The following is a 25,354-nucleotide window of genomic DNA, read 5'->3' on the forward strand; positions in this document are numbered from 1 at the left end:
TTATTCTGAAGTTTAAATGGGCACATGCAAAACTCACAGAACAATACCTGGTATTTAACACATATTACATGTAAGCTAATATTTTTATTTCTTGCTTCTCTTTCATCTGCATGTTTCATTCCTATCATTCATACTCCTGGTAGCTCACCAACTGCTCCCTGCTCTTTCATACTTCGGGTTTTGTTTTTGTTTTTACACATGCTCCCATCTCTGCCTAGAATATTCTAGCTCTCCCTCTCTTTTCTGGGATAACTGCTACTCACCCTTCACATTTTAACTGAGATGTTATCATCACCAGGAAGCCTTCCTTGATCCCATGTAAATCGTGTTGGGTCCTCCTTCTGTGTACTATTAAAATGCCCTGCACTTACGCCCATCATAAGACCTACTGCATTGTATTATAATTGTCTGTACATGTTTCTGTCTCCCACCTGGTCTATAAGGTTTTTGAGGCCAGAGAATTGTTTATTATTGAGTTTCCTCATGCCTATCAAAGAAATGCAGAGGAGACACTAATAAATATTTGTTGAATGATTTTTTTCTTTGCATCACCATAAACTACTGTTTAGTACTTAGAATAATGTTGTGCTCATAGTAACTCCTCATTAAATGTTCGTAGTTATGATTATTGTGATTACAGGGATGATAGACATGGAAAGAAAATGCTATGGGGACCCGAGGAGAAAATACTACTTTGTCTGAGAGTGTCAGCTTAGGCATTAGGAAAAGGTGTTTTCTAGGCAATGAAAGCTGTGTGCTCAACATTGGAAGCAAAAAACAAAAACAAAAACAAAAAAAAACCCCATTCAACTTGTTCAGGCAATTTGCAGCATTTCTGTATGGCAGATATGTGTTTATGTTTGTGTGCCCATGCATGTATGCATGAAATAGATATATACCTAGAAAAATATAAAAACAAATAAATCAGACAATAAGCAAATAGACAAGGGAGCCAATGGGGGAAAAAAAAAAGAAATACAGTAAACCAAACCCATTGAGTATTAAAAAAATAATACATCACGATCAAATAGGGCTCATCCCAAGAACACAAGGTGTGGAAGTTTGGCATTGTTTATGAATTCCAAATATAGACATTGGATTGTGTTTGTAAACTGGTCTGTTTCTCTGAGAGTATTAGATTATATTAGACTCAGAGGTTTCACTTTTACTTTATTAAATCAAGATTAGGGCTTTTATTTGACCACGTCATTAGGGTGACTCAGTTTGAGTCCCCACCTACAGGGAGCTTACTGCTGTGGGCTATATTAACAGATCTTCAGTTAAAGACAGGGAAGTAAATAATCAAGAAGAACACAGAGGAAGACAGACAACTCATCAGACAGGATCCTGGGGGCCCTGGGAAGAGAGATAAGCCTGATAGTCTACAGCTGACCTTGTGAAGAGAACAGAGCAGCTGAGCCCAGAAAGAAATGAGTACCAGGAAGAGAAGTGAGCCTTATGCCAGCCTACAGTTGAGACTGGAAGAAGCTGGTACCACAGAGCCTAAAGAGGAAAGAGGAAGGTTGAACCCTTGCAGACATTGCCTGCCATCTTGCATCAACATGTGGCAACAGGCTTTGGGTGAGAAAGTACCTCTTAAGTAACCATGAGTTGGACTCTTTAGGGCCTTGTGACTGTAAGCTTCTATCCCAGATCAACGGAGAAATGAAGAATTGTTTAGTAGACTTGGAAGAGATTGGAGTATATGTTTGTTTGGGTCATCTGAGAAGCAGGCACCGAGATTGGATTAGATGAGCAAGAGACTTATTGGGAAAAGCATCTGTGAAGGATTAAGGGAAGGGAGCTGGAGAAGGCAGGGAGAACCTTCAGGTAGTAATGAAGATCTGATTCCTGTGAAGGACAACGGGAAGGAAGAAGGATTTGGGAGGAAGAGTCTCAGACTCCATTGCAGTTCCATGAAAGGTTCTGTCAAGTTGGTGGAGAGTCATCATTAGGCCAATGTCTTCCACTGGAGGACCCTCACACCTCACGGAATGGCCTTGCATTAGTATCCCTGCTGTGTTCAGTCACTGCCTGGAAGCAGCTCATGGAAAGCATGGCCTCACTGTAAATATGGTGCTGGTTCCAGAGGGGCAAGAGCTAAGGGCCATCATTAACTAACAGAAGATCTGAGTGACACATTTTCATGGCCTTCACAGAGGCCTAAAAATGAAATATAAAAATGTAAATTGTAGGGAAGCACATTTGACTCAACTGATAGAGTATCTGCCTACCACATAGGAGGTCCAGGGTTCAAACCCAGGGCCCCCAGACCCATGCAGTGAGCTGGCTCACGCACAGTGCTGATGTGAGCAAGGAGTGCCATGCCACACAGAGGTGTCCCCCGCATAGGGGAGCCCCATGCGCAAGGAGTGCACCACGTAAGGAGAGCTGCCCAGCGCAAAAAAAGTGCAGCCTGCCCAGGAGTGGCACCGCACACACGGAGAGCTGACACAACAAGATGATGCAACAAAAAAGAGACACAGATTCCTGGTGCTGCTGACAAGAATACAAGTGGACAGAGAAGAACACATAGCGAATGGACACAGAGAGCAGACAACTGGGGGGAGGGGAGAGAAATAAATAAATTGATAAATCTTAGAAAATGTAAATTGTACTTTATATAAAAATATAAAGAAAATAGAACGTGTAAGAATCTATTTTATGACTAAGATTTGGGAAAGGCATCTTAAATAAAATTCAAAGTATAAGTAAAAAAAAAAGATGAATTTGATGACATTAGCCAATGAAATACAATACAGAAAAGTTAATAGATAACAGATTGGGAGAAGATACTTGAAATATCTACATCTACCAAGTGACACATTTCTAGAATATACAAGGCATTCCTGCAAAACATGGTAAGACAGTAACCCCAAAGGAAAAATAGACAAAAGGTAAGAACCAGCAAATTATAGAGGAAGACACTCACAAGACTAATAAGAATATGAAGAAATGCTCATCCTATTAGTAGTCAGAGAAATGCAAATCAAAACAAGAAGGACATGACACTTAGTCCATGTTACAGTGAAGAAAATTAAAGAGCAGGCTGATGCCAAGTGTTGGAAGGGATATGCATGTTTTTGCACTCTTCTGGTAGGAGTACAGACTGGGAAACCAACCTGGAGAATGATTTGGTGATGTTCCTTAAAAGTAAGTCATGCATACCCTACAACCTACCAGTTTTACTCCTGGATATGAATCCCAAAGAAATTCTTACCCAGATGCATAATAAAACAAGTACAGTCTTTTTATCACAGTGTTTTTCTGGTGGCACTATGGGAAAGTGGCGAGTAGATCAGGATGGATCTGCTTCATGGTACAATTGGTAGCAGTTAGAAGCTACTGGCTTGATATCTACAAAGCAACATAGTTGGAGCTTCAAAACATAATGTTGAATGGGAAAAAAAGGTAAGAAACAGATTGCAATCTACAAAACATTCCTATTTACAAAAATTAAAATTATATGCACCCAAAAATACACATTTTGCAAGGAGTCACACATACAAAAGATGCACATAACATACATTAAAATGGTTGACTATGGGAAAGGAAAAGACTAGTTGTAGGAAATGGAGATAAAAAGGAATAAATGAAAGAATGAATGCATTAAAAAAAAAAAAGGGAGGCCCTTTCAAAAATCACTGATGATGATACACTTTGAACTGAGGAATGTGACTAACTCAGCTTTTGGCACCTGAAATGCATCCTATATAAGTACACAAATAAATAGAATTACTGGGTTCTCAGTACTAGTATACATCAGAGGGAAGAAAACAGATCTGGTCTCTGATTAAGAAGTTTTCACTCCAGTTGGAGGAATAACAGCAAATCAAGATGGTGACCAGCCATGTGCAGTCTCTGAGCTGCCACCATCATGGTGCTGCAATGCCAAATCAGCTCTTGGGTCTCCAACACTCTCACCTTCTTACCCTTGGCCTTAAAGCATTTGCCTTGATGTATGTTTGCTCCCAATCCCTCTGGCTTTTGATCTTGAACTAGACAAATTTCAGGGACCAATTGCCTTCTCTTATCCCTCCACTCCCCACCTTTCTGGGGCAGTGGAGCACTTGAGAGTTTGGCAAGAGACAGGTCCCATAAGCATGACTTCAGTAAACAGGTTGACTGTATAGAAGCATGCATTGAGTGGGGGTGGGGAGACTCAGAGCAGGGGCCCTTAGGCCATTCTGGGGGTCCTCCCAAGAAGGCTTGCTGGCGGAGGTCACATAGGAGCTGTCATCGAGGAAGGACAGGTGTGATCCAGGTGAAGAGGGGAAAAACATTCCTGGCCATGTCTGGCATGGATTGTTGTTAGGAACAGAAGTCAACTTACACTAGCATAGATAAAAGTGACATTTATTGAAAAGATACAGGGGCATCTCTGTGATGAAAGTGGGAAATAGAGTCAGGCCTCAGAAGAAATGGACTGTTGTCAAACAATCCTCTTTTCTCCCCAGGGCCCTGCGGCCCTCATCACCATATCTGCTCTCTTCTGGTCTGGGCATACTGGCTTTCCCAGCAAGGCTCTTAGTTGCACTTCCTGCTTAACCTCTGCCTGCACATGGTGTTGGGAGACCATGGCACAGACTCTCAGTCCAATTTCAAATGACCCCCAAGGACCAACACAGTCCTTTCATGTTATGCAGCTCTGAGGGTGCATGTATGTGGTGTATGCTGTGTGGTTGGTATATCTCGGAGCATAACAATTTTAATGGTGCCCCCTGGAGTTGTGTGAAGTAGCAAGTCACTGGGGTATCTAAGTAAAAATTTTCAAGAATGAGAACTTGGCTGGCTTGTGGTAAGGGAAGTATTCACCTCTAATCCAAGTCTAATCAGGTGGAGGGGGGGAGGGGAGGGAGAGAGAGAGGAGAGAGGAGGGAGACAAGCGTCCATGAGTCTATGAGTCTGGGGGTGGTTCATAGTGCGTAGCCCAGGCTATAAGCAGATTGGAGCAGTCAGGATCTTCAAGGGGTGACTGAAGAGAATTCAGTGAAGGGACTATTTACAGAGGTGTAAGCAGCTTCTGAGAAGCAAGAGCTAGTGACATACCTAGGGACTAGGGACTCATTATCACCCCTAGGTGTGAAGGGCCAGCCATTATTAACACAGGGTGAGAAGGGCCACACATAGGAGCTGTGAATCATGGCCAGGCTGGAAGGTACTTTCTCCCCTACCCCCAACTTTGATCAAATGCAGCAAAAAGTCAGAGGGCAAGCTCAGGAGGTACCACAGGTAGAGTTCAGCCTCCTAGGGCCCAGAGCAAGACAAAGAAGGGCAAATGGAGAATGATCAGCACATCCTTATGGCAGGAGAGTGTTTTAGTTTGCTGAAAGCTGCTGGAAGCAATATACCAGAAATGGGTTGGCTTTTAGAATGGGAATGTATTAAGGTTAAAAGCTTACAGTTCTGAGGCTGTGAAAATGTCCAGATAAAGGCATCATCAGGCGATGCCTTCTTCCCAAAGACCAGCTGCTGGCAATCCTGGACTCTTCTGTCATGTGGCAAGGCATATGGTGGCATCTGCTCATTTTTCTCTCTTTTGGTTTTATTTCTGTGGCTTCTATCTCTCTCATCAGAGATGTTGTCTCACCAAAGGGTGGCTACTGGCAATCCTGGACTCTTGCATGTGGCAAAGCACATGGAGGCATCTGCTTCTCTTCTGGGTCTCATTGCTTCAACTTCTGGCTGCTTCATCTGTGGCTTCCTCTCTCCTGGATTCCTCTCTGAACTCCTGGGTTTCTTCTCTCAATCTCTGTGTGTGTCTATTTTCAGTCCTCTGTTTATAAAGGACTCCAGCAAGAGAATCAAGACCCACTCTGGGACACACCTCACTGAAGTAATCCAATCAAAGGCCCCCCCCCCCCCCCCGAGTGAATCCAATCAATCAAAGGGGCCCACACCCACAGGAATGGATTAGCTTCAAGAACATGATCTTCTGGGATCCACCAAAAGCTTCAAACTGTCACAGAGAGTAAAGAGTTTGAGCAAAGACATGCGGTATGAAATCACATGATGTTCCATGGTGCTAGAGGTCAGGGTGCTAGACAAAGAGAGAAGATGATAAGACCAGGGAGGTCATCAGAGGTAGGCTGTAGAGGGCCTCAGGGATCATTGTAAGGAGCTTGGATCTGATCCTGTAGGAGATGGGGCTCACTGAAGGCAGGGAGATTGGCCACAAGTCTGCCACACAGAAAGCTAAAGAAAGAGGACACTTCAAATGGTTAAACTTTAGGCACTGGGAAGGAAATATTTTTGACTAATGGCGTCCCTCTGAAGTCCTTCAAATCTCATTACATCAGGAAAGCCTCTTGTTTACAAGAACAGAAACCCAACTGAAACTAGCATCAGCCAAAATAGGAAGCTATTGTCTCATGGAACTTGGAAGACCAGAGTGAGTTGGTCTCAGGGACTCTGGGGATTCAGGAAATATCATTGTGCCTTTCTCTTTCCACCTCTGACTCTCTTTGTCTTTTCTATCTCTTGCCTGGACTTCTCACAGAGCTTGCTATAGGAAAAGGGGACGTAGAGGTCACAGCTCCTGGATTCAGCATTCCAGTTCAGTGAGACCAGAGGAAAGATAGAAAAAAGCTCTTTCAGTACCCATATATAAAGACCCAGGGAAGCATCCTGACTGGCTCAGCTTGAGTCACATGTCCATCCAAGAGCCAATCACTATGGCCAGGAAAAAGGGAGACATGGATTAGCTAGGCCTGGTCCGGGTGCCTGTGGCCTGGGATTGGGTACTATGATTGTTAGGCGCATCATCAGTATGGAGAAATTGGGGAAGAGACTCCAGGGTGGTGCCTGGAAGGTAGAGGTCTGATTAACCTCTATTTAGCATATGACAAAAATCAACCCTAGAGAAGTAGAAAATGCCCGGATGGTCCAGACTGAGAAGTGGTGGGAGATGATGGAGATGGTGGTATAGCTGTCTGCGTGTTCTTTTCAGGAGCCCCTGGTGGCCCATATTAAAATAACAATTTCCATTCTTCTTCCAGAAGTAACAATGCATAAATAGTAACAATGTTTCTATCACCCCTTTGAGGACCAGCAGTTAAGTTTGGCATATCACTGCAAGTTTGGCATATCACAAACAAGGAGCATGTTCCAGCAAGATGAGATTCTTGGCTCAGAGCTCTGGAGCTGTGCCTGTCCCCCTACCCCACCCCTTAACCCTAAGTCTCCCAATTACTGGTGGTCTCAGAAATCTCTGAACATACTGAATATGAATACAAAGGCAGGAAATCTGTTCCCGTTAAATGATCTGTGGGCCAGTAGAACTGGGGGAATCTCGGCCTTCCCCCTTCTCCCCTACCGTACTATACGGAAAAATTTAGCTTTTGGTGGACCAACTCCTGAGAGTGACAGATGCCAATGATGAGGACAGTTAACACAGTAACAAAACTAACATTTATTGAGCTAGGGTCTATGCTAATTGTATCTTACTATCTCATTGAATTCCCTCTAAATCCTCATTAGGTAGGTGTTATTATTACCTCTATTTTGTAGATGCAGAAATTAAGGCTCTCCAGTTAGTACTGGGTAGAAACCTACATTCAAACTCAGGTCTAAATCTGAATCTGAAACTCTTATCTTCTTTCCCATGATGGTGTTAGACCACTGTAAATCCTCAGCTCAATTCCCACCTTCCCCATTGGCCTGCCTGGCCCAAGGTCTATGGTTATAAAGGTGTGCACTGCTAAAGGGCATCCAGGAAGGATGAGGGTGGGTGAGCAGGGACGGAAATACAGCCCGGGTTCGGGACGCGGGCCCAGAGGGAGTGCCTTTTTCTACTTCTCACAATGGTGTCATACAGGCCAGCAGTGGCCCCACCCTGTCCAATTCTAGGCCTCCTCAGAATTCTGGCAGCACCCACTGTGCTGGCCATTAATACACGGGACCCCTAACTCATAGACAGCCTTGCATTGTGACCCAGTTGGTTTCCATGACAAAACTTGTTACTCCCATAAGTCATCCAGCATTTTCTTGCCTCCATGCTCTTGATCCTTTGGTTCCCTTTACCTGGAATACCTTTCACTTCACAACCACCTCTCCCACTCATATGTCCCATGACTTCAATGAGCCTTTCAGATACCATACTTAGCCTTCATTTCAGTTACAGCGCTTAATATATCCTGCTTCATAAGGGCCATCTTTCATTGAGCACTGGCTATGCCTCAGACACGTTCACTGAACACTTTCCTTAATTATCTCCTTGAACCCTCACTTTGAGGATATTCTTACGCCCATTTCAGAGAGGAAGACACTGAGGCTTAGAGGAGGAGCAAATACTTGTCCAGATTTACCACAACCAGGAAGTAGGAGAGCAGGAATTGAATTAAGGTTTTCTGATTTTAAAGCTGCCTCCTCTTATTAAGGTGGTTTTACACAGATCTCATGACTAGGGCTCAATTGTTAGCAATCTGAGGACAGAAGCCAGTTTGGTCCTTCGCAGAGTACCAAAGGTGGGCTTTTCATATATTTTGCAAAGGAAAGAGGGTGGCTCTTGCCCAGCTTTCTATTCCTTCCCTAGATGAGCTGCAATTCGTTAAAGGTTCAAAAACGAACCCTTCACTCACGCGTGCCCCCCTGGCTCTTTGGAAAATAGGATCATAGCTCTGTGGCCGGACACAGTGAAACCCTATGGGGCACCAGAATCTGCGAAGGGAAGAGATAACACTGAGGAACAGTAGAAAAGCACACCAACCACACCCAGCCAGGGCGAACTTGTTTATTTCTCTTCCACAGCCCCCTCTGGCCGGGCCCAGTCACGTGACCCCTCCCCTTCTCCTCCCCCTCGGAGTTTACACTTGGCTCCTCCCGCCGCGCCGGCCCTTCTTTTCCCCTCCTTCGGAGTCACAAGATCTCTCAGCAGCCTCCTTTCAGGATCCTTCCGCCTGTTCCCGCCCCCCCCACCTTAGGAACTCTCCTTGATTTTTTTCTTGACCAGTTCGCACCTTCAGTAATGAGTAGATTAGCCTCTTCCGTCCAACCAAGCTGCCGACCGCGGTCATCTGTTATCTGGTTTGAGGGGGAGGCGAGACCCACTGGGGACTCTTTTTCGTGGCGGAGGCTGCAGTCGGTATTAGACAGTTCACGTTGGAAGGAGGTGCTGTACGTCCAAGATGGCGGCGCCCTGTAGACTGGAGGAACTGTGAGGTAAACAGCTGAGGGGGAGGAGACGTTGGGTGAGTATGGGGGTGTCTCCCCTTCCTTTTCATGGGGGCTTCTCGTGGAAGCCCTGGCATCATGACCGAGGTCTGGGAGGGGTTGGGGGGCTGGGACATGGGGAGCACTTGCAGGTAAGGGGAGCCGGAGAAGGTGGCTTTGGAGAGCTTTCCCTTCCCTCTTAGTCCGCGCTGGCTCCCGCGGGGCCCGTTAGGAACTGGCGGGTCCCAGGGAAGGAGACGCGGGCCGGACTGGCACTTCGCCCCTTCTCGGCGGCCGATGGGACGGCTGAACCTTGGGCCGCGGTGCTCATTGCAGGGTTGAAGTGGGCTCCTTCGCCAGCTCCTTGTTTGTTGGGTGACAGGTTCACACGGGATGCCGAGGACAGGGGAGAGAACTGGCCGGAGTGGAAGGGCTGAAGGGGGTGCTGGTCCCAAGACTTGATGAGAGGGGGCGGGGAGAGAATGAATGGACGCTGCCTGTGGGCATCAGAGACTCGCCTGGGATCAGTGTCTCCGCTGACATTTGCATGCCTGGAGTGCCTTGCTCCGGGTGTAGTTGTGGGTGTTTAATTGACGATGAAAGACAGTTACCTTAAAGTCGTCAGAGGTGATCCTTAAGAAACAGCTATTTGCAGAACCGCTCCTAGGTGCTCATTCATTCGTTTTAGGAACTGGAGGATGAAGAGTCTACAGTCAGAGATCTTTTAAAATTAAGCCTCTTTATGTTTCCTGTTAAAGAGTTTTGCTTCGTGTGGTTTGGATTTGGGGGGAATTTGGAAGGGGATGCGGTCCTCTAATTTATCCAACAGCGGCTAATGTTTGTGGAGTGCTCTCTGTGTGCCAGGCACTGTAGAAGTGCGTGCCGTGAGGACTAAAGGAGATGATGACTGCAAACGGAAGAGACAGCCGCTATTAAAAAGTCCCTTTCTCGGAGGAAGAGACTAGGGCCCGAAGAAATGAGGGTAACTCTCCCAAGGTCACACCACTTAAGAAGTACCTGAGCCAGGACTGAAACCCCGAGTTGGGCTGATTCCAAAGGCTCCTGTCATTATTTATACTCCCCCCTAACGCTCTTATGTATCTGTTATTTGTTAGAAGCTGGCCTGTCATACTAATTAAGTGATTAAAATTAATCAATTGGCCAAGGTTCCTGCAAGCATGCCGCTGTGAATGTGTGTTTAATTTTGAAGGGAGGTGCACTTGCTTATGGGGGTTAGATTTTGTTTAGGACGTCAGTGTTGTTAATGTAAACTTGCTAGTCTAAATTAGGCTGGAAAGTATTTGATGTTTTTATAAAACTGATGAATTTACTGCAGAAAGAAGTTTTGCTAAAGTCTTTGCTGAACTATTTTTTAAAAATAGAAAGCTATATATAGAGTAAGATGTAAAAGCAGTAAAATAGAATAATACTCTTCTGAAATACTTTGATTTATAATTTTGGGGTCATCTTGGAGTCATCTGAATTTAAACATGCTAGTAAAGCGGAGCTATATTTCTAGAAGCATTATAAAACCCAGTCTTCTGGGAGCACTTGATTTACTGAGCAACCACCTGTGATTCTTAAATTGAACATTCCTGAGTAAACCTGGAATATGCAAACGTGAAAACTGATTTAGGGATATGTAGGGAAATGTGCCCTTAACAGTCTTGCATCAGGCAAATGAGGCTCTTCAGAAACACTGAACCTTTCTTTGCTGTTCCCCTGGGGAGCTGTGGAATCTTCTTCTAACTACGAGGTGTAAACTTAAGGGGTATTTATAGAAGATATAAATGGAAAATATTCTCTTACTATAGTTAATATCTTATCCAAAACACTCTTACATCATGTGCCTGCAAGGGCAGATATATACTTTCTTTGTTTCGTACGTTTCCTGGTGTCTTAAAGGCTTGTTGGTATGTTCCTAAATTCCTAGTTAGAAAGAAGGTGTCTACCAGCCTTCTTACTTGTTTTCACTAAATTGAAGTGTCTCAAATCTTGTGACTCATATTTTTCTCACTAGGTTAAAACCAAAGACTTCCAGTACTGCTGCTGTTGTGGTGTAACATGATGCTTTATGTGCATGCCTGGTTTCATTTGTGAGGTAGACCTGAACAGTCTTACTGGAGCAAAACGAACATATACTGTATATGTAATGTATGTAATGTTTATGAATAATGAAATAGCTGGAAACAAGGGATATCAAACCGTAGTGTTCATCAGAACTTCCATGTACAGACATCTGGCCACACAGATTGGTTCTTTGAGGAGATCCTGGATATATAATTTGAAGGAAGCCCTAGGTGATTCTGATATGCAGCAGAGGTTCAGGACCACTGGCTTAAAGGATCAGTTTGGCTGTTTTTGTTTTTGTTTTTTTATTTTAATTTATAATTTATTTCAGAGGTATTTCTTTTAAAGTTTTTAACCTCTGATCTGTGTGTAGTGGTGGATGAATGTTTCAGCTCTGAATTAAAACTTAACTTGATCTTATAGCTCTGTCTTTAGAAGTTGGTTAGGATACATACATGCTCTTTTCTAGGTACCAGGGCCATAATAGACTAAAATTAGCTTCTCTTAGAAATATTGGATGTTCTTAGACACAGCTGAGCCAAATACAGCAATACATCAACCATTTAAACTTCTCTAAAAGTCCAGTAGCCTTTAGCAAGTAACTTAAATTCTGTGAGCCTCAGTTTCTTCTTCTGTGAAATAAGAGTTGGACTGTAAATTAGAATATGTCTAAGTCTAAATTTCTGTTTAAAGTCCTCCTGGGAATTAATTTGTACATTTTGATTAAAATTGATTGAATCAAAGTGTTAATAGCTTTATAATAACAAAGAAAATGGGTGAGTTTTAGCCTGTCTTGTTGGGTGATGACTTATTTTTTCCCTTATATCAAATTATTTTTAAAAAGGTAAGTCCCTTTAAGTTTCCCATATTATAAATCTCTCTTTGAGAGATTAGTTTTGTCATTTAAGCAGCTAAAGGCATGAAAGAAAAGCATATTCAGCACTCAGATCTATAGCTGATTTTGCTTTAAAAAAAATACATAGTGTATACTCCAGCATTGAATTTTTTCCCCTCAGATTATCATTTAGTAATAATTAAATATAATTTGGCTTGCAAGAAATACTCATTTCCCCCCCCCCCATTTAAATTGCTCTGAAAGAGGTCCAACTATCAGCAATTTGAGATTTGTCTCTGATTACTTTTTTTTTTTTTAGAGACACGGGGGCTGGAGATTGAACCCAGAGCCTTGTATGTCGGAAGTGGTTGCTCACTGAGCCACACTGGCTCCCCTGAGTTGGTTTTGTTTTTGTTTTTTTTGCTTGTTGTTTGCTTGTTTTTAGGAGACACCGGAACAGAAACACCCAGGGCCTCCCTTGAGCTATATTCGCTCCCTCTGATTATTTTTTGAGCCTCTAGTGGCTGTAAATTAATAATTTAATGCTTAATTTCATGGGGGGGAGAATAAATTATATATATACACTGAAGACTGCCGATTTATTGTCCCTTATCTTGTGCAGTGCTAACTTTTGTTATATATAGTGTAGTATCAAAAGATAACTAAATGGTTATTAAGGTTTAAAGAATTCATATTGTCATCTATTGAGTAACATGCCTTAAAAACCTAGATTTAATACAAAACAAGGCATGCTTGTTACTAGCCTGGAACTCACAAGTCATTTTCTGAAGTAAATATAATGGCAGTAGAGGCCATGAAGTGATAAGTTGGTGATAAAGGACAATTTTGTCCCTCTGTTAGTGATGGAAGGCAGCGTGGGGAGTGGTAAGAAGTACAGACGTGGTGACATGAATGATACAACCATTAAGACCTGTACTACTTTGAGGAGTTTAAGAGCATAGGAAGGAACCCAAAGTGTATCCATGTTAAGTTATAGAATGGTTTATCAATGTTTCAAATACTGGTTGTTAAATTGATAGACTGCTAAGCATTATGTACCCAGGAATAACATTTTGTTTGGTAGTAATATTGTTATAATAATAGGTTAAAAATTGATTAAGTATGTATGTGCCAAACACTATACTAAGTACTTTATATGTATTATCCCATTTATTCTTCCTACAGCTTTAAGGGGCAGAATAGGGAGATGAAGAAACTGAAGTTTAGGGACTTTAAGTAAATTGTCTAAGGAAGGTCACAGTCAGTGACTAAACTGAGATTCGAACCCAGTTTGGTTGATTCCATGCCCAAGCATTAAATCTTTGACTGTGATAAACTGCCTGGATCGACTAATCACATAAATTAACTGATAGGTCAGTGGTACTTAACTTTTTTAGAGGCCTTGGTTGTCCTCTGAAAATCTGTTGGAGCCTTGACCATATGCCCCTACCTCTTCCCTTTCTGTCCCACCACCAAAAAAATTCACATAGATATGAAATTTTGCATATGACTATTGGGGTTTCATGGACCCTGCTTGAAGCACAACTGGTCATTCTAGATACACTACTGCTCTTAAAAATGAACTTGGGGGAAGTGGACTTGGCCCAGTGGTTAGGGCGTCCGCCTACCACATGGGAGGTCCGCAGTTCAAACCCCGGACCTCCTTGACCCATGTGGAGCTGCCCCATGTGCAGTGCTGATGCGCGCAAGGAGTGCCCTGCCACGCAGGGGTGTCCCCCGCATAGGGGAGCCCCATGCGCAAGGAGTGTGCCCTGTAAGGAGAGCCGCCCAGCGCGAAAGAAAGTGCAGCCTGCCCAGGAATGGCGCCACACACATGGAGAGCTGGCGCAGCAAGGTGACATAAAAGGAGACACAGATTCCTGTGCCGCTGACAACAACAGAAGCAGACCAAAGAACATGCAGCAAATGCACACAGAGAACAGACAACTGGGGCGAGGGTGGGGGCAGGGGGGAGGAGAGAAATAATAAATAAAATAAATCTTTAAAAAAAAAATGAACTTGGGCTTTGTTAAAAGCAAACTTTTTTAAACCAGTAGGTAGGGAAGGCCTCAGTCTTTTAAAAGATGGACTTATGTACTGTTTATATTATAAATAATTTTGCTTAACTTCTGTTTAGAAATATTCTTTACACGTCACTGAAAATTCAACTTTAGGTGCCACATTAAAAAAAAAAAAAAAAGGAAAGACATAGGACCCTCAAGTATGTAACCTCCTAAATGCTTATCCAGCTTTGCATTCAGTCTGTGCTTGTACCTTTAGTGTCGGCAAAATTTCATTGGGCTCTTTTTGAAGGTTTATTTTCCTTTTGAATTTCAAATAGATAAATAAATATGTTTGTGAGTTTGTGTGTGCGTATTTATTATACATATATGTGTTTATGTATGTATGTATGTATGGGTTGAGTGTTTCTTGCCTTCATCCCCCTTTGTTCTTCCTAGACCAGTAGTTCTCAACTTTTAGTGGGCATCAGAACCTTGTAGAGGGCTCCATTTCCAAATTTTCTTATTCAGAGGTCTGGGGTAAACCCCAAGAATCTGCATTTCTAACAAATTCCTAGGTGATGCTGATGTGCTGATAGAGGACCACAATTTGAGAACCACTGCCCTAGAATATCAAGCCCTTCCCGTTTCCTTAGGTTATTTTTATTTTTATTTTAATCCTCTGAACTAGAAATCTAAAGAAATCTCACAGGTTGCTCAGATTTTTCTCAGAGGAAACTCTGTATAGAGACTTTTAAAATCACATGGTATCTATCTGGCCTGTATTTTCTTGGTAAATAATTTTCTAAATGCTAATAGAAAGTCAAAACTTTTGAAACATTATTTGTAAAAGAGATAAACCTTACTGAAATCAAGCTCTGTTGCGATAAGCAACTTACCAGTTGATTCTTTGCTTCAGCATACTGTCCATCAAGGTGCCCAATAGCAAAAGTACTGAATGGAGAAACTGTTAAGTTGGAACTCTCCTGCCCCAGTTACGTGATTTTGAGGGGTACTTCAACTGCTGGGACCATTTAAATCACATGGAACTACAAGTTTTGGCAGATTTTACAGCTAGCTGTTTTACTCATACTCAGTAGTATTTGCTACCCCTTTCTCCTTCCTTCTACATCAGTTCTGGGTTCACTTTGCATTGGTAGGAATTGAGAATTAGAGCAGGTATCTCTTTTTAGATGCATTTGTGAAGGCAACCTTGTTCACTTGATATAATATTACTCTTAAGAAGTTATTTGAGAGTTTTGAGTCAAAGCTGTAATATTAACATGATAGTGCAGTGTTTCTGCGCTGCCTATACTGTATTTGGTAATGAATTAGTCCATCTGTGCCTGAATCTACATCTGAATTGTCTTTAAACTTTTATAGGTAAACACCTGAATATCGAAAACAAGTTTTAGTAAAGAAACACCTGCCTTCATTTATACCTGTAGTTGGCAAATGTATACAAAATTACCTTAGGCAATTTGATACGCAGTTACCTATTTTATGTGATTTACAGTTACGAGGTATCCTAGGAGGTATTTTCTAGGTCACAGACAACACTTTCTTTCTAAAGTCTGACTGTTCTAATATATTCAGATAAAATGCTTTCTAATGGCATTTTAGTTGCCTGTTACTAGTATTTCATAAAAGTATGTATAGCTCTTGCCTTCTCACAGTTCACAATTTACATGATGATAACATCTTGCGTAGGGTGGAGATATGTGAAAAAAGTGTATGCAGGTCTTGTTCATGATACCTACACATGGCTTATTACCTTGGGGGCTCATGTGCATTTCTAGGTACATAATCCATCTATCAGTAAACACCTAAAGAATGAAATTATTTAATGTGAACTGTGAAAACAACTTGACCTGCTCTCCTTGCTTCTATATAATTTCAAAGTACTAAAGCACAGCCCTTATCTCCTTTCTCAAATAAAGATCTCTATCTTTGTTTTTGTAGAGATACCAAAAGACTGCTTGTGGAAGTACAATTACAATGTTGCACGTAGGTGAGAACTCTACTTTTGGATCAAATGTCAAAGAGGAAAAGTTCTTTCTTTTTGAATTTGGCTTTTGAAGATGAGAACATGGATTGACAGTCTTGTTATGCTCTAAGAGGTGTTTTCATCCATACCCTTGAGGGGTATGCATCTTTGAGGGGGTCTTCCCTACCACTCACTTTCCTTGTCACATCTCACTTTACTCATGAGAATGATTTTACTTTGTTAAGTAAGTACTTCAATAGAGCAGAGTTTAAATATAAAAGGATAAGTATAAAAACACTTAAAAATAGCAATAATGGCAAGTAGCCTTTGCCATACCAACATAAAATTGATGCTGGTTTATTATCATCACCATTCTTTAGTATGGTGTTAAAGTTAGCATTGGGCATTGGACCAAGAAACTTTGATATCTTATGTTACTTCCTCTAGGCTAGTGATCTTGGCTAAGCAGGCTATAAACTCTCATCTTGTTATATCCTAAACTTACCCTTTCCTTTGATATTTCTTTCCAGATAAAAGATCCATATGGAATCAATTATAAGAGGAAGTCTTTATGACCCACTAGACTAATAGCTGATTTTAAGATTCTTGAATATTAGGGTTTCCTGTGTTTTAATTCCATCTCTCTGATTTAGTTGAATGACTGGCCGAGCAAGCATTCTTTGCCTGGATGGTTTGATTGGTCTTTCTGAAAGTCCAGCCTGCTGACAATTGCCCACATGCCTGTATGTGCCACTGAAACATTAATATTTAAATACCTAGAATGTGTTCCACATGGAAATATAATGAGCCTATCATCCAGATCAAGACATTTTTTTAAAGATTAATTTTTAAATTTATTTCTCTCCCTACCCCCCGCCCCCACCCCTGTTGTCTGCTCTCTGTGTCCATTCACTATGTGTTCTTCTGTGTCCACTTGCATTCTTGTCAGCAGCACTGGGAATCTGTGTCTTTTTTTTTCGGTTGTGTCATCTTGCTGTGTCAGCTCTCCATGTGTGCGGTGCCACTCCTAGGTAGGCTATGCTTTTTCTGCATGGAGTGGCTCTCCTTGTGGGGTGCACTCCTTGCGTGTGGAGCTCCCCTACGTGAGGGACACCCCTGCATGACACGGCACTCCTTGTGTGCATCAGCACTGTGCATGGGCCAGCTCACCACACGGGTCAGGAGGCCCTGGGTTTGAACCCTGGACCTCCTATATTGTAGGTAGATGCTCTATCAGTTGGGCCAAATCGATTTCCCTGCTGTGTGTTCTTCTGTGTCTGCTTTTTTTCTCATTAGGCTGCTCCAGGAACCAATCCTGGGACCTTCCGGAGTGGGAGAGAGGTGATTACCCTCTTGTACCACCTCATCTCCCTGTTCTGTTATGTCTTCTTATTTTCTCTCCTCTGTGTCTCTTGTTGTGTCATCTAGCTGTGCCAGCTCTCTGCGTCGGCTGGCACTCCTGTGCGGGGCAACTTTCCTGCACAGGGTGGCATTCCCATGCATGGTGTCACCCCTGTGCAGGGCTGCATTCCTTTGTGGGCCGGCACTCCACGTGGGCTAGCTCACTGCATAGACCAGCTTGCCCTCACCAGGAGGCCCTGGGCATTGAACCCTTGACTCCTATATAGTAGGAAGGAGCCCAATTGGTTGAACCACCACATCCGTTTCCCCGGATCAAGACATTTTGTTGAAGAGTTGCTCAATCAACCATTTCAACTTTGACCAGGACTGTATATTTAAATGTTTGTTTCCAAGCTTTTCAGTGCTTACTGTAATTAGGTTTATGCAGTATATGAAACTTAACTTTCATCTTCCATCTTCAACCCTGGGTTGGCTATTGAAGAAGCTGATGAAATCTTGGGTGACCTCAGTCTTTAGTTTCCTGTTGTGTGCCAGGTACTGACTTAGGCCCTGGGTGTCCATTGGTATACCAAACAAATGGTCCTTGTCCAAGTCTTAAGCTTACAATCTAATGACCAGACCATACCTATATAGTTTGAAAGGCCATATTTTAAAAGCAAAGTGGAAGGTATACATGTATTCATATTTATCATGGATATTTGATATGAGATGATTTTAACAGAAAGTGGGATAAAAGGGGGAAGAAAGTAGAGAAATAATAGCTGTTCATAAATATTTTATGCTTGTGTAGAAAGATTGACTTGGGTTGTGCTGTTCTGAAGACATAATAGGCTTTGTACATTCATACATTTATTTCACAAATGTTTTAACTCCATTTGTGATAGCTGCTAGAGATGACAGTACTGAATTTGATACAGTTTGTTCTTGGAATAACTTCTAGTCTAGAAAGGGAGACATGTTCAATAATTACACTTATTTAATTGGGTTGTGGTAATAGATGCAAAGAAATACAGGCTACTAAGAATATTTAACAGGTGGCCTGGCTTAGTCTGGGGGATTGGGGTACAGGGATCTAGAGGCCTAGGAAGGCTTTTCTGATGAAGTGAGTGTTTAAGCTGAGATTTTAAGGATGAAGAGTTAGCTTGTGAGGAGGTAGGAATAGTCTCTTGGGCATAGGACAGCAACTACCTGGTTCCAAAGTGGGAAAGGGTGTGGTTTGGCCAAGATACTGAAAGGCTAATAGGGCAGGGTAATAGAATGGAGGAGGGAGTGTGGTGTGTGATAGGATGATGCAGGCCTATTAAGTGCTTTATGCTTTACACTTTACTACTGTGAGGGTAAGAGCACAGTCCTGCCTCACAGAGCTCCATGAATAGTTACTATGTTCAACATACTGCTGAGGGCTACAGGATGCATCATCTCATTTAATCTTCACATGGCCATATGAGATAGAGGCCATTAGTGTTCTCATTTTACAGACAAGGTAACTAATAGTTAGGCATTAGACACTTAAGATATATTAATAGCCAAAGTTACACAGCTAATAAGTGACAGAACTTGGATTTCAGCTTGGCCCTCTCGAATTCCAGAACCTCTTCTGCCCATTTGTTTTCAGCACTAGTGTAACAGACAGTTAAACAAAAGACAGGAATTACAAGTTTAGCACAGTATAAAGAATTTTCCGACAACCAGCTGTTCAGAAATATAGATAGGGAGAGGCACGTGCTTCCAATGATGATAAGTGTTCATTCCAGTGGAAACCAGTTAGCCACCTGTCAGAGCTAGAGTAGAAAGGAGGTGTACCAGATGAACCCTAAACTCCCTTCTGATTGCATCTGGGATTCTACTTCTTTGTAAGATTATTATATATTTTTATGTTTTTTTCCCATTAGTTACCATGAAAGACACCAAGTTGACAGCACTGGAAAGTGAAGTATCATTTGTCCCCAGAACAGGTAAAGTATAAACTACCTCAGTGGTTGTGGAAAGGTGGAAACAAATTATCATTCTTATCTATGGTTGCATTAGTGCATTGATGCTTTTTTTTTTTTTTTTTTGCATTCAGGGACTTAACATTTATGGTTTTACCTACTTCCCAAGGAACTGAAATATGTATGGCATGAAATAATTAATGAAATTACTGATGATTTATTAATTTCTTATTCAGTGTCTGGCACTATGCTGAGTATTTTATATGCATTATTTATTTTATTCTTCATAACACTATTGTTATATCCCATTTTACAGATGAGGAGTCAGACTCAGAGATGTTATTGTAATTTTCCTGAGGTGTATAGTTAGTACTTAGTGGACGTATGCCTCATATACAGCAAAATATGGTCTTTACTAGACAACAACTCAGTGAATGCTAGATGGGGGAGTGAGTCAGGGAAATACACTAAAAATGTTAGGAAAGCCACAGGACAAGTTTACTTGTCTAGGCCCCTCCTTCCCCCTCACTTCTGTGTGGCTGTTTGTGCAACCCATAGTAGTGACTTGGCAGCCTGCACACTTTTAAGTATGGGTCATTGGGGCCTGATAATTGGCACATCTAAGTGAATATATTTGGTGTCTTTGTACATTGGCTCCAAAACATTCCACGGAAGACTGACCAAGGGCATGTATCTGGGTCTCCTAACCCAGAATTTACCTGGGGTAGAAAAGCAATGTGGAAAGGGGCATGTAGAGTGTAGAGTGACTGAGTGAAACCAGTGAGAAAAGGCAAGGCAGAGCTAGATGACTCATGCAGAAAGGGGCATGTAGAGTGTAGAGTATAGAGTGGCTGAGTGGGACCAGTGAGAAAAGGCAAGACAGGGCTAGATGACAGCAGTTGCCTGGGGTGAAAAACTGTGATTGAGACAAAGAGCACAGTACAGGGCCCTGGGAGGAAAAGCTGGGAGAGAGAAACTCCGTTGGAGAGGAAACAGGTGTACATAATGGGGAATTGAAAGCTACCACACATGTCTAAGACAAGAGGTAGGCTCAGAGAAGCCTGAGAAGAACCTAACTCTTCAGCAGGGGCTCTTGTGTAGGTTCAGTATAAATTAGGCTAAATGTTAAAGAGAAGCCTCAACACAGCAGTCTATACTAGGTCCCTGGGTAATGGGAAAATCTGACTTCCAGAGTTAGTACATCAAAATAGTCCAATGCCCAGATTTCAATAAAAAAATTTTGAGACATACAGAGAAACTGGAAAAAATGACCCATTTAAAGGAACAAAATAAAACAACAGAAGAAGCACAGGTGTTGGAGCAACTAATTAAAGACATAAAGTTAACTCTCCTAAATAAATTTAATGAGCTAAAGGAAAACATGGCCATAGATCTTTTCTAAATGCAGATTAGTAACCTATCCTCACACCTGGAGGAACTAATAAAAAAGAGCAAACTAAATCCAAAGTGAGCAGAAGAAAGGAAATGATAAAAATTAGAGATAAATGGGAGAGAGAATAAACAATAGAGAATCAAGGAAACCAAAAGTTCTTTGAAAAGTTCAATAAAATTGATAAACTAGCTAGACAGAGAATGAAAAAAGGGAGAAGATGCAAATAACTAAAATCAAAATGAAAGTAGAAATCCCCTATATTTTTAATGTAACATTTATGTAATCTAAGTCTTTAAAAAAATAAAAAAGTATATTAAAAATAAAAAGAGGGGAGTGGGTGTAGCTCAGTGTTTGAGTGCCTGTTTCCCATATAGGAGGTCTCAGGTTCAATCCCTGGTACCTCCAAAAAAAAAAAAAAGTGAATTTCTACTGATCTTGCAGAAATTAAAGGGATTATAAGAGAATACTGTGAACAACTGTATGCCAACAATTTAGATAATTCAGAGGAAATGGACAAATCCCTAGAAACACAACATTTACCTAAACTGACTGAATAAGAAGTAGAAAATCTCAGCAGACGAGATAGAATCTGTAATCAAAAGCTTCTCAACAAAGAAATTCCAAGATCAGATGGCTTCACTGGTGAATTCTGCCAGTCAAAGAATTTATACCAATCCTTCTCAGATTAAAGAGGAAGGGCCTCTTTTCTAACTCATTCTTTTTTTTTTTTTTAATTTTTAAATTATTTTTTTAATTGTATTTTTTTGAAGATACATCGATCACAAAAAAATGTTACATTAAAAAATATAAGGGAAGCGGACTTGGCCCAATGGATAGAGTGTCTTCCTACCACATGGGAGATCCACGGTTCAAACCCTGGGCCTTCTTGACCCATGTGGAGCTGGCCCATGCACGGCGCTGATGCGTGTAAGGAGTGCCATGCCATTCAGGGGTGTCCCCCACGCACAAGGAGTGTGCCCTGTAAGGAGAGCCGCCCAGCGGGAAAGAAAGTGCAGCCTGCCCAAGAATGGTGCTGCACACACACGGAGAGCTGACACAACAAGATGACACAACAAAAAAAGAAACACAGATTCCCGGTGCCGCTGATAAGGATACATGCGGTCGCAGAAGAACACACAGTGAATGGACACAGAGAGCAGATGGGGGTTGGTGGTGGGGGGATAAATAAAAAATAATTTTAAAAATATGAGGTTCCTGTATACCCCACACCCTACCCCCCACTTCTCCCACATCAACAACCTCTTTCATCATTGTGGCACATTCACTGCATTTGGTGAATACATTTTGGAGCACTGCTGCACCACCTGAATGATAGTTTACATTCTCATTCTTTGAAGCTAGCAATACTCTAATACTAAAGTCAGATAAGTGTCCCTAAATAACCAGATCTATCAAAGAAGAAGACTAAAGTTGGAAGTCTCACAGTTCCCAATTTCAAAACTTAACACAAAACCACAATCATTAGAACATGTGGTACCATCATAAGGATTGACGTATAGAACAATGGAATAGAATTGAGAGTTCATAAATAAGCCATCAGACCAACTGATTTTTAAGAAAAATGCCAAGTACATTAATTGGGGAAAGCATAGTCTCTTCAACAAATGGTACTGGGAAAACTGGGTATCCACATGCAAAATAATGAAGTTGGATCTCGACTTCACACTTCACATATATAAAAATTAACTCTAATTGGACCAAAGACCTAACCATAAAAGCTAAAACCATATAAAGAAAACATGGGTGGAAACCTTCATAACCTGGATTTGGCAGTGATTTCTTAGATATGAAACCAAAAGCCTGAGAAGCAAAAGAAAAAATAGATTAAATGGACTGCATCAAAATGAAAAACTTTTATATAAGGAGACAGAAATCAGGCATTGGCAGTTTATCCATTTTCATTTGTGTGTGAATTTTTAATATAAATTCAGGGACATAAAGCATTAATACAAGGTGAAATGTTTCGGTGAACAAGTTTAAACAGTTCAACTTCATAACAATTATAAATCTGTTAAATTTTTCTGGAAAAAAACTTTTGTATGTTAAGGGATGTTGACAAAGTAAAATGACTACCTGTAAAATGGGAGAAAATAAGCACCAACAATGAATCTGTAAAGGGTTTGATAACCAGAATATATAAAGAATATTGTAGTCTACAATAAAACAAATAACCCAATTAAAAAATGACCAAAAGACTTAAATAGATATTTTCCAAAGAAGGTATACAAATGACCAATAAGCACATAGAAAGATACTCAACATCTGGAGTCATTAGGTAAATATAAATCAAACCACAGTGATATATAGCATTTCACACCCACTAGGGTGACTGTTATTAAAGAAAGAAAGAAAAAAAAGTGTTAATGAGGATGCAGAGAAATTGGGACCTTTATATATTGTTGGTGGAGTTGTAAAGTAGTACAGCCACTATGGAAATCAGTTTGGCAGTTCCTCTGAAAGTTGAACATAGAATTACCATATGACCTTATAGTCCTACTTCTTGGTATATATCACCAAATAATTGGAAACAGAGACTTGAAAATGTATTTGTACTCCAATGTTCATAGCAGCATTATTCACTATAGTCAAAAGGTGGAAGTAACCAATGTTTCCATCAACAGATGAATGGATAAATAAAATGTGGTATATACTCATAATGGAATATTATTCACCTGTATAAAAGGAGTTAGGTTCTGATACATTTTATAGCATGGATGAACCTTAAAGACATCATGTTTAGTGAAATAAGCCAGACATACACAAAAACACAAATGTATGATCTCATTTACATGAAACACCTAGCAAACTTCTAGAGACAGACAGTAAATTAGAGGTTATCAGGGGCTGTGGGGGAGTGTGTGTGGGGGTTATTGCTTAATGGGTGCAGAGTTTGTTTTTTGAGGTAATAAAATGTTGGGGTAATGGATATCGGTGATGGTAGCACAATATTGTGAATAATTAATATTACTGAATTGTACATTTAAAAATGACTAAAATGGGAAATTCTGAACTGTATATATGTTACTACCATAATGAGATTTTTTTTAAAAAAGGTCATTTTCAGTTACTAAAAGTTGTTCACAACCCATAGCAATCACTTTGACAAACATTTTGCTCAAAACTATAAGAAATTGTCTTAGAGCATTTTTTGTAAAGTCTATTTTAAAATTTGATGCATATAAAATGTGTTTTGGTATTTCATTTTTCTCATGAGATTGTTTCCTTTTCTTTGTATTCTTTTTGTTTGGCTTGAAGATGATTTACCATAGATGTTAACTGTGGTTTTGGAGAAAAATTGAGGTGACAGGTTTTACTTTTTTTTTTTTTAAGATTTTATTTATTTCTCTCCCATTCCTACCACTCCCCATTGTCTGCTCTCTGTGTTCATTCGCTGTGTTTTGGTTTTTTTTTTAGATTTTCCTATTTTTTATTTTCGCTGTGTGTTCTTTTGTCTGCCTGCATTCTTGTTTAGGTGGCCCTGGGAATCTTTGTCTCTTTTTGTTGTGTCACGTTGCTGTGTCAGCTCTCCGTGTGTGCAGTGCCGCTCCTGGGCAGGCTGCGCTTTTTTCGTGTGGGGTGGCTCTCCTCACAGGGCGTACTCCTTGTGCGTGGGTACCCCTAATGGGCATGGCACTCCTTGTGTGTGGCAACACTGCGAGTGGGCCAGCTCACTACACAGGCCAAGAGGCCCTGGGTATCAAACCCTGGACCTCCTATGTGGTAGGCAGATACTCTGTCAGTTGAGCCACATCTGCTTCCCACATTTTATTTTTAATTCATCCTCACAAAATATGAAGTATTACCAAATAAGACTTTTTCTTGAAAGGCTTCAAATTAAGAGTACAACTTAAATGAAATTCTTAAAGGTTATTTTGTTTATAATAAATGCAACAAAACAATTCTATAAAAGTTAGAATTAGGATATATCATCTGTTCAGTTATTTGTTATTTAAAGTTTTATGAATATTTAGCTCAAATAGCATATACTATTATTTGTAAAGCGATCTAGCTAATATATTCCTTTAATATTCATATTATTAATATAATTATTTGAAAGTTGTCTTTGAACAATTAATTATTAATTGAAGTTTTTACTTTTATAATGATGAATGTACATTTCTATTTAATTGACAGAATTTCAATTTATAAAATACAAAAGGAGATTTTCACTTGGATTACATTTAGGATGTTTTATGTTTATTTAAAATGAATATTTGTATGTTAACAGTATTTCTAAATGCTTTGTTTGCATTACTGATGTCAATAGGTAAGATATAGGGAATCGGACTTGGCCCAGTGGTTAGGGCATCTGTCTACCATATGGGAGGTCCATGGTTCAAACCTCAGGCCTCCTTTGACCCATGTGGAGCTGGCCCATGCGCAGTGCTGATGTGCATAAGGAGTGCCCTGCCATGCAGGGCTGCCCCCGTGTAGGGGAGCCTCACGCACAAGGAGTGTGCCCCATAAGGAGAGCTGCCCAGTGGGAAAGAAAGTGCAGCCTGCCCAGGAATGGTGCCGCACACACGGAGAGCTGACACCACAAGATGACGCAACACGGCCCAGAGCCTCAACAGACTTCAGCTCCTACACTTTGATTTATTGGAC

General features: G+C 41.1%; 1 protein-coding gene across 4 annotated transcripts in view; it reads left to right on the forward strand.

Annotated features, from left to right (window-relative positions):
- Positions 1 to 8,863: 8,863 nt before the first annotated feature.
- Positions 8,864 to 25,354, forward strand: part of TSC1 (TSC complex subunit 1) — a 60,219-nt gene continuing 43,728 nt past the window's right edge. Inside the window, exons 1-2 of one of the 4 annotated variants that reach the window (XM_004475996.4) lie at positions 8,864 to 9,188; positions 19,297 to 19,359. The gene's annotated coding sequence lies outside the window, so the exon portion shown is untranslated. The remainder of the gene's footprint in view (positions 9,189 to 19,296; positions 19,360 to 25,354) is intronic. The other 3 variants (XM_004475997.5, XM_071216868.1, XM_058302133.2) reach the window with 3 other exon arrangements.

This window comes from Dasypus novemcinctus, chromosome 8 (genome assembly GCF_030445035.2).
Source record: "Dasypus novemcinctus isolate mDasNov1 chromosome 8, mDasNov1.1.hap2, whole genome shotgun sequence".
In the NCBI taxonomy this organism is placed as follows: Eukaryota; Metazoa; Chordata; class Mammalia; order Cingulata; family Dasypodidae; genus Dasypus; species Dasypus novemcinctus.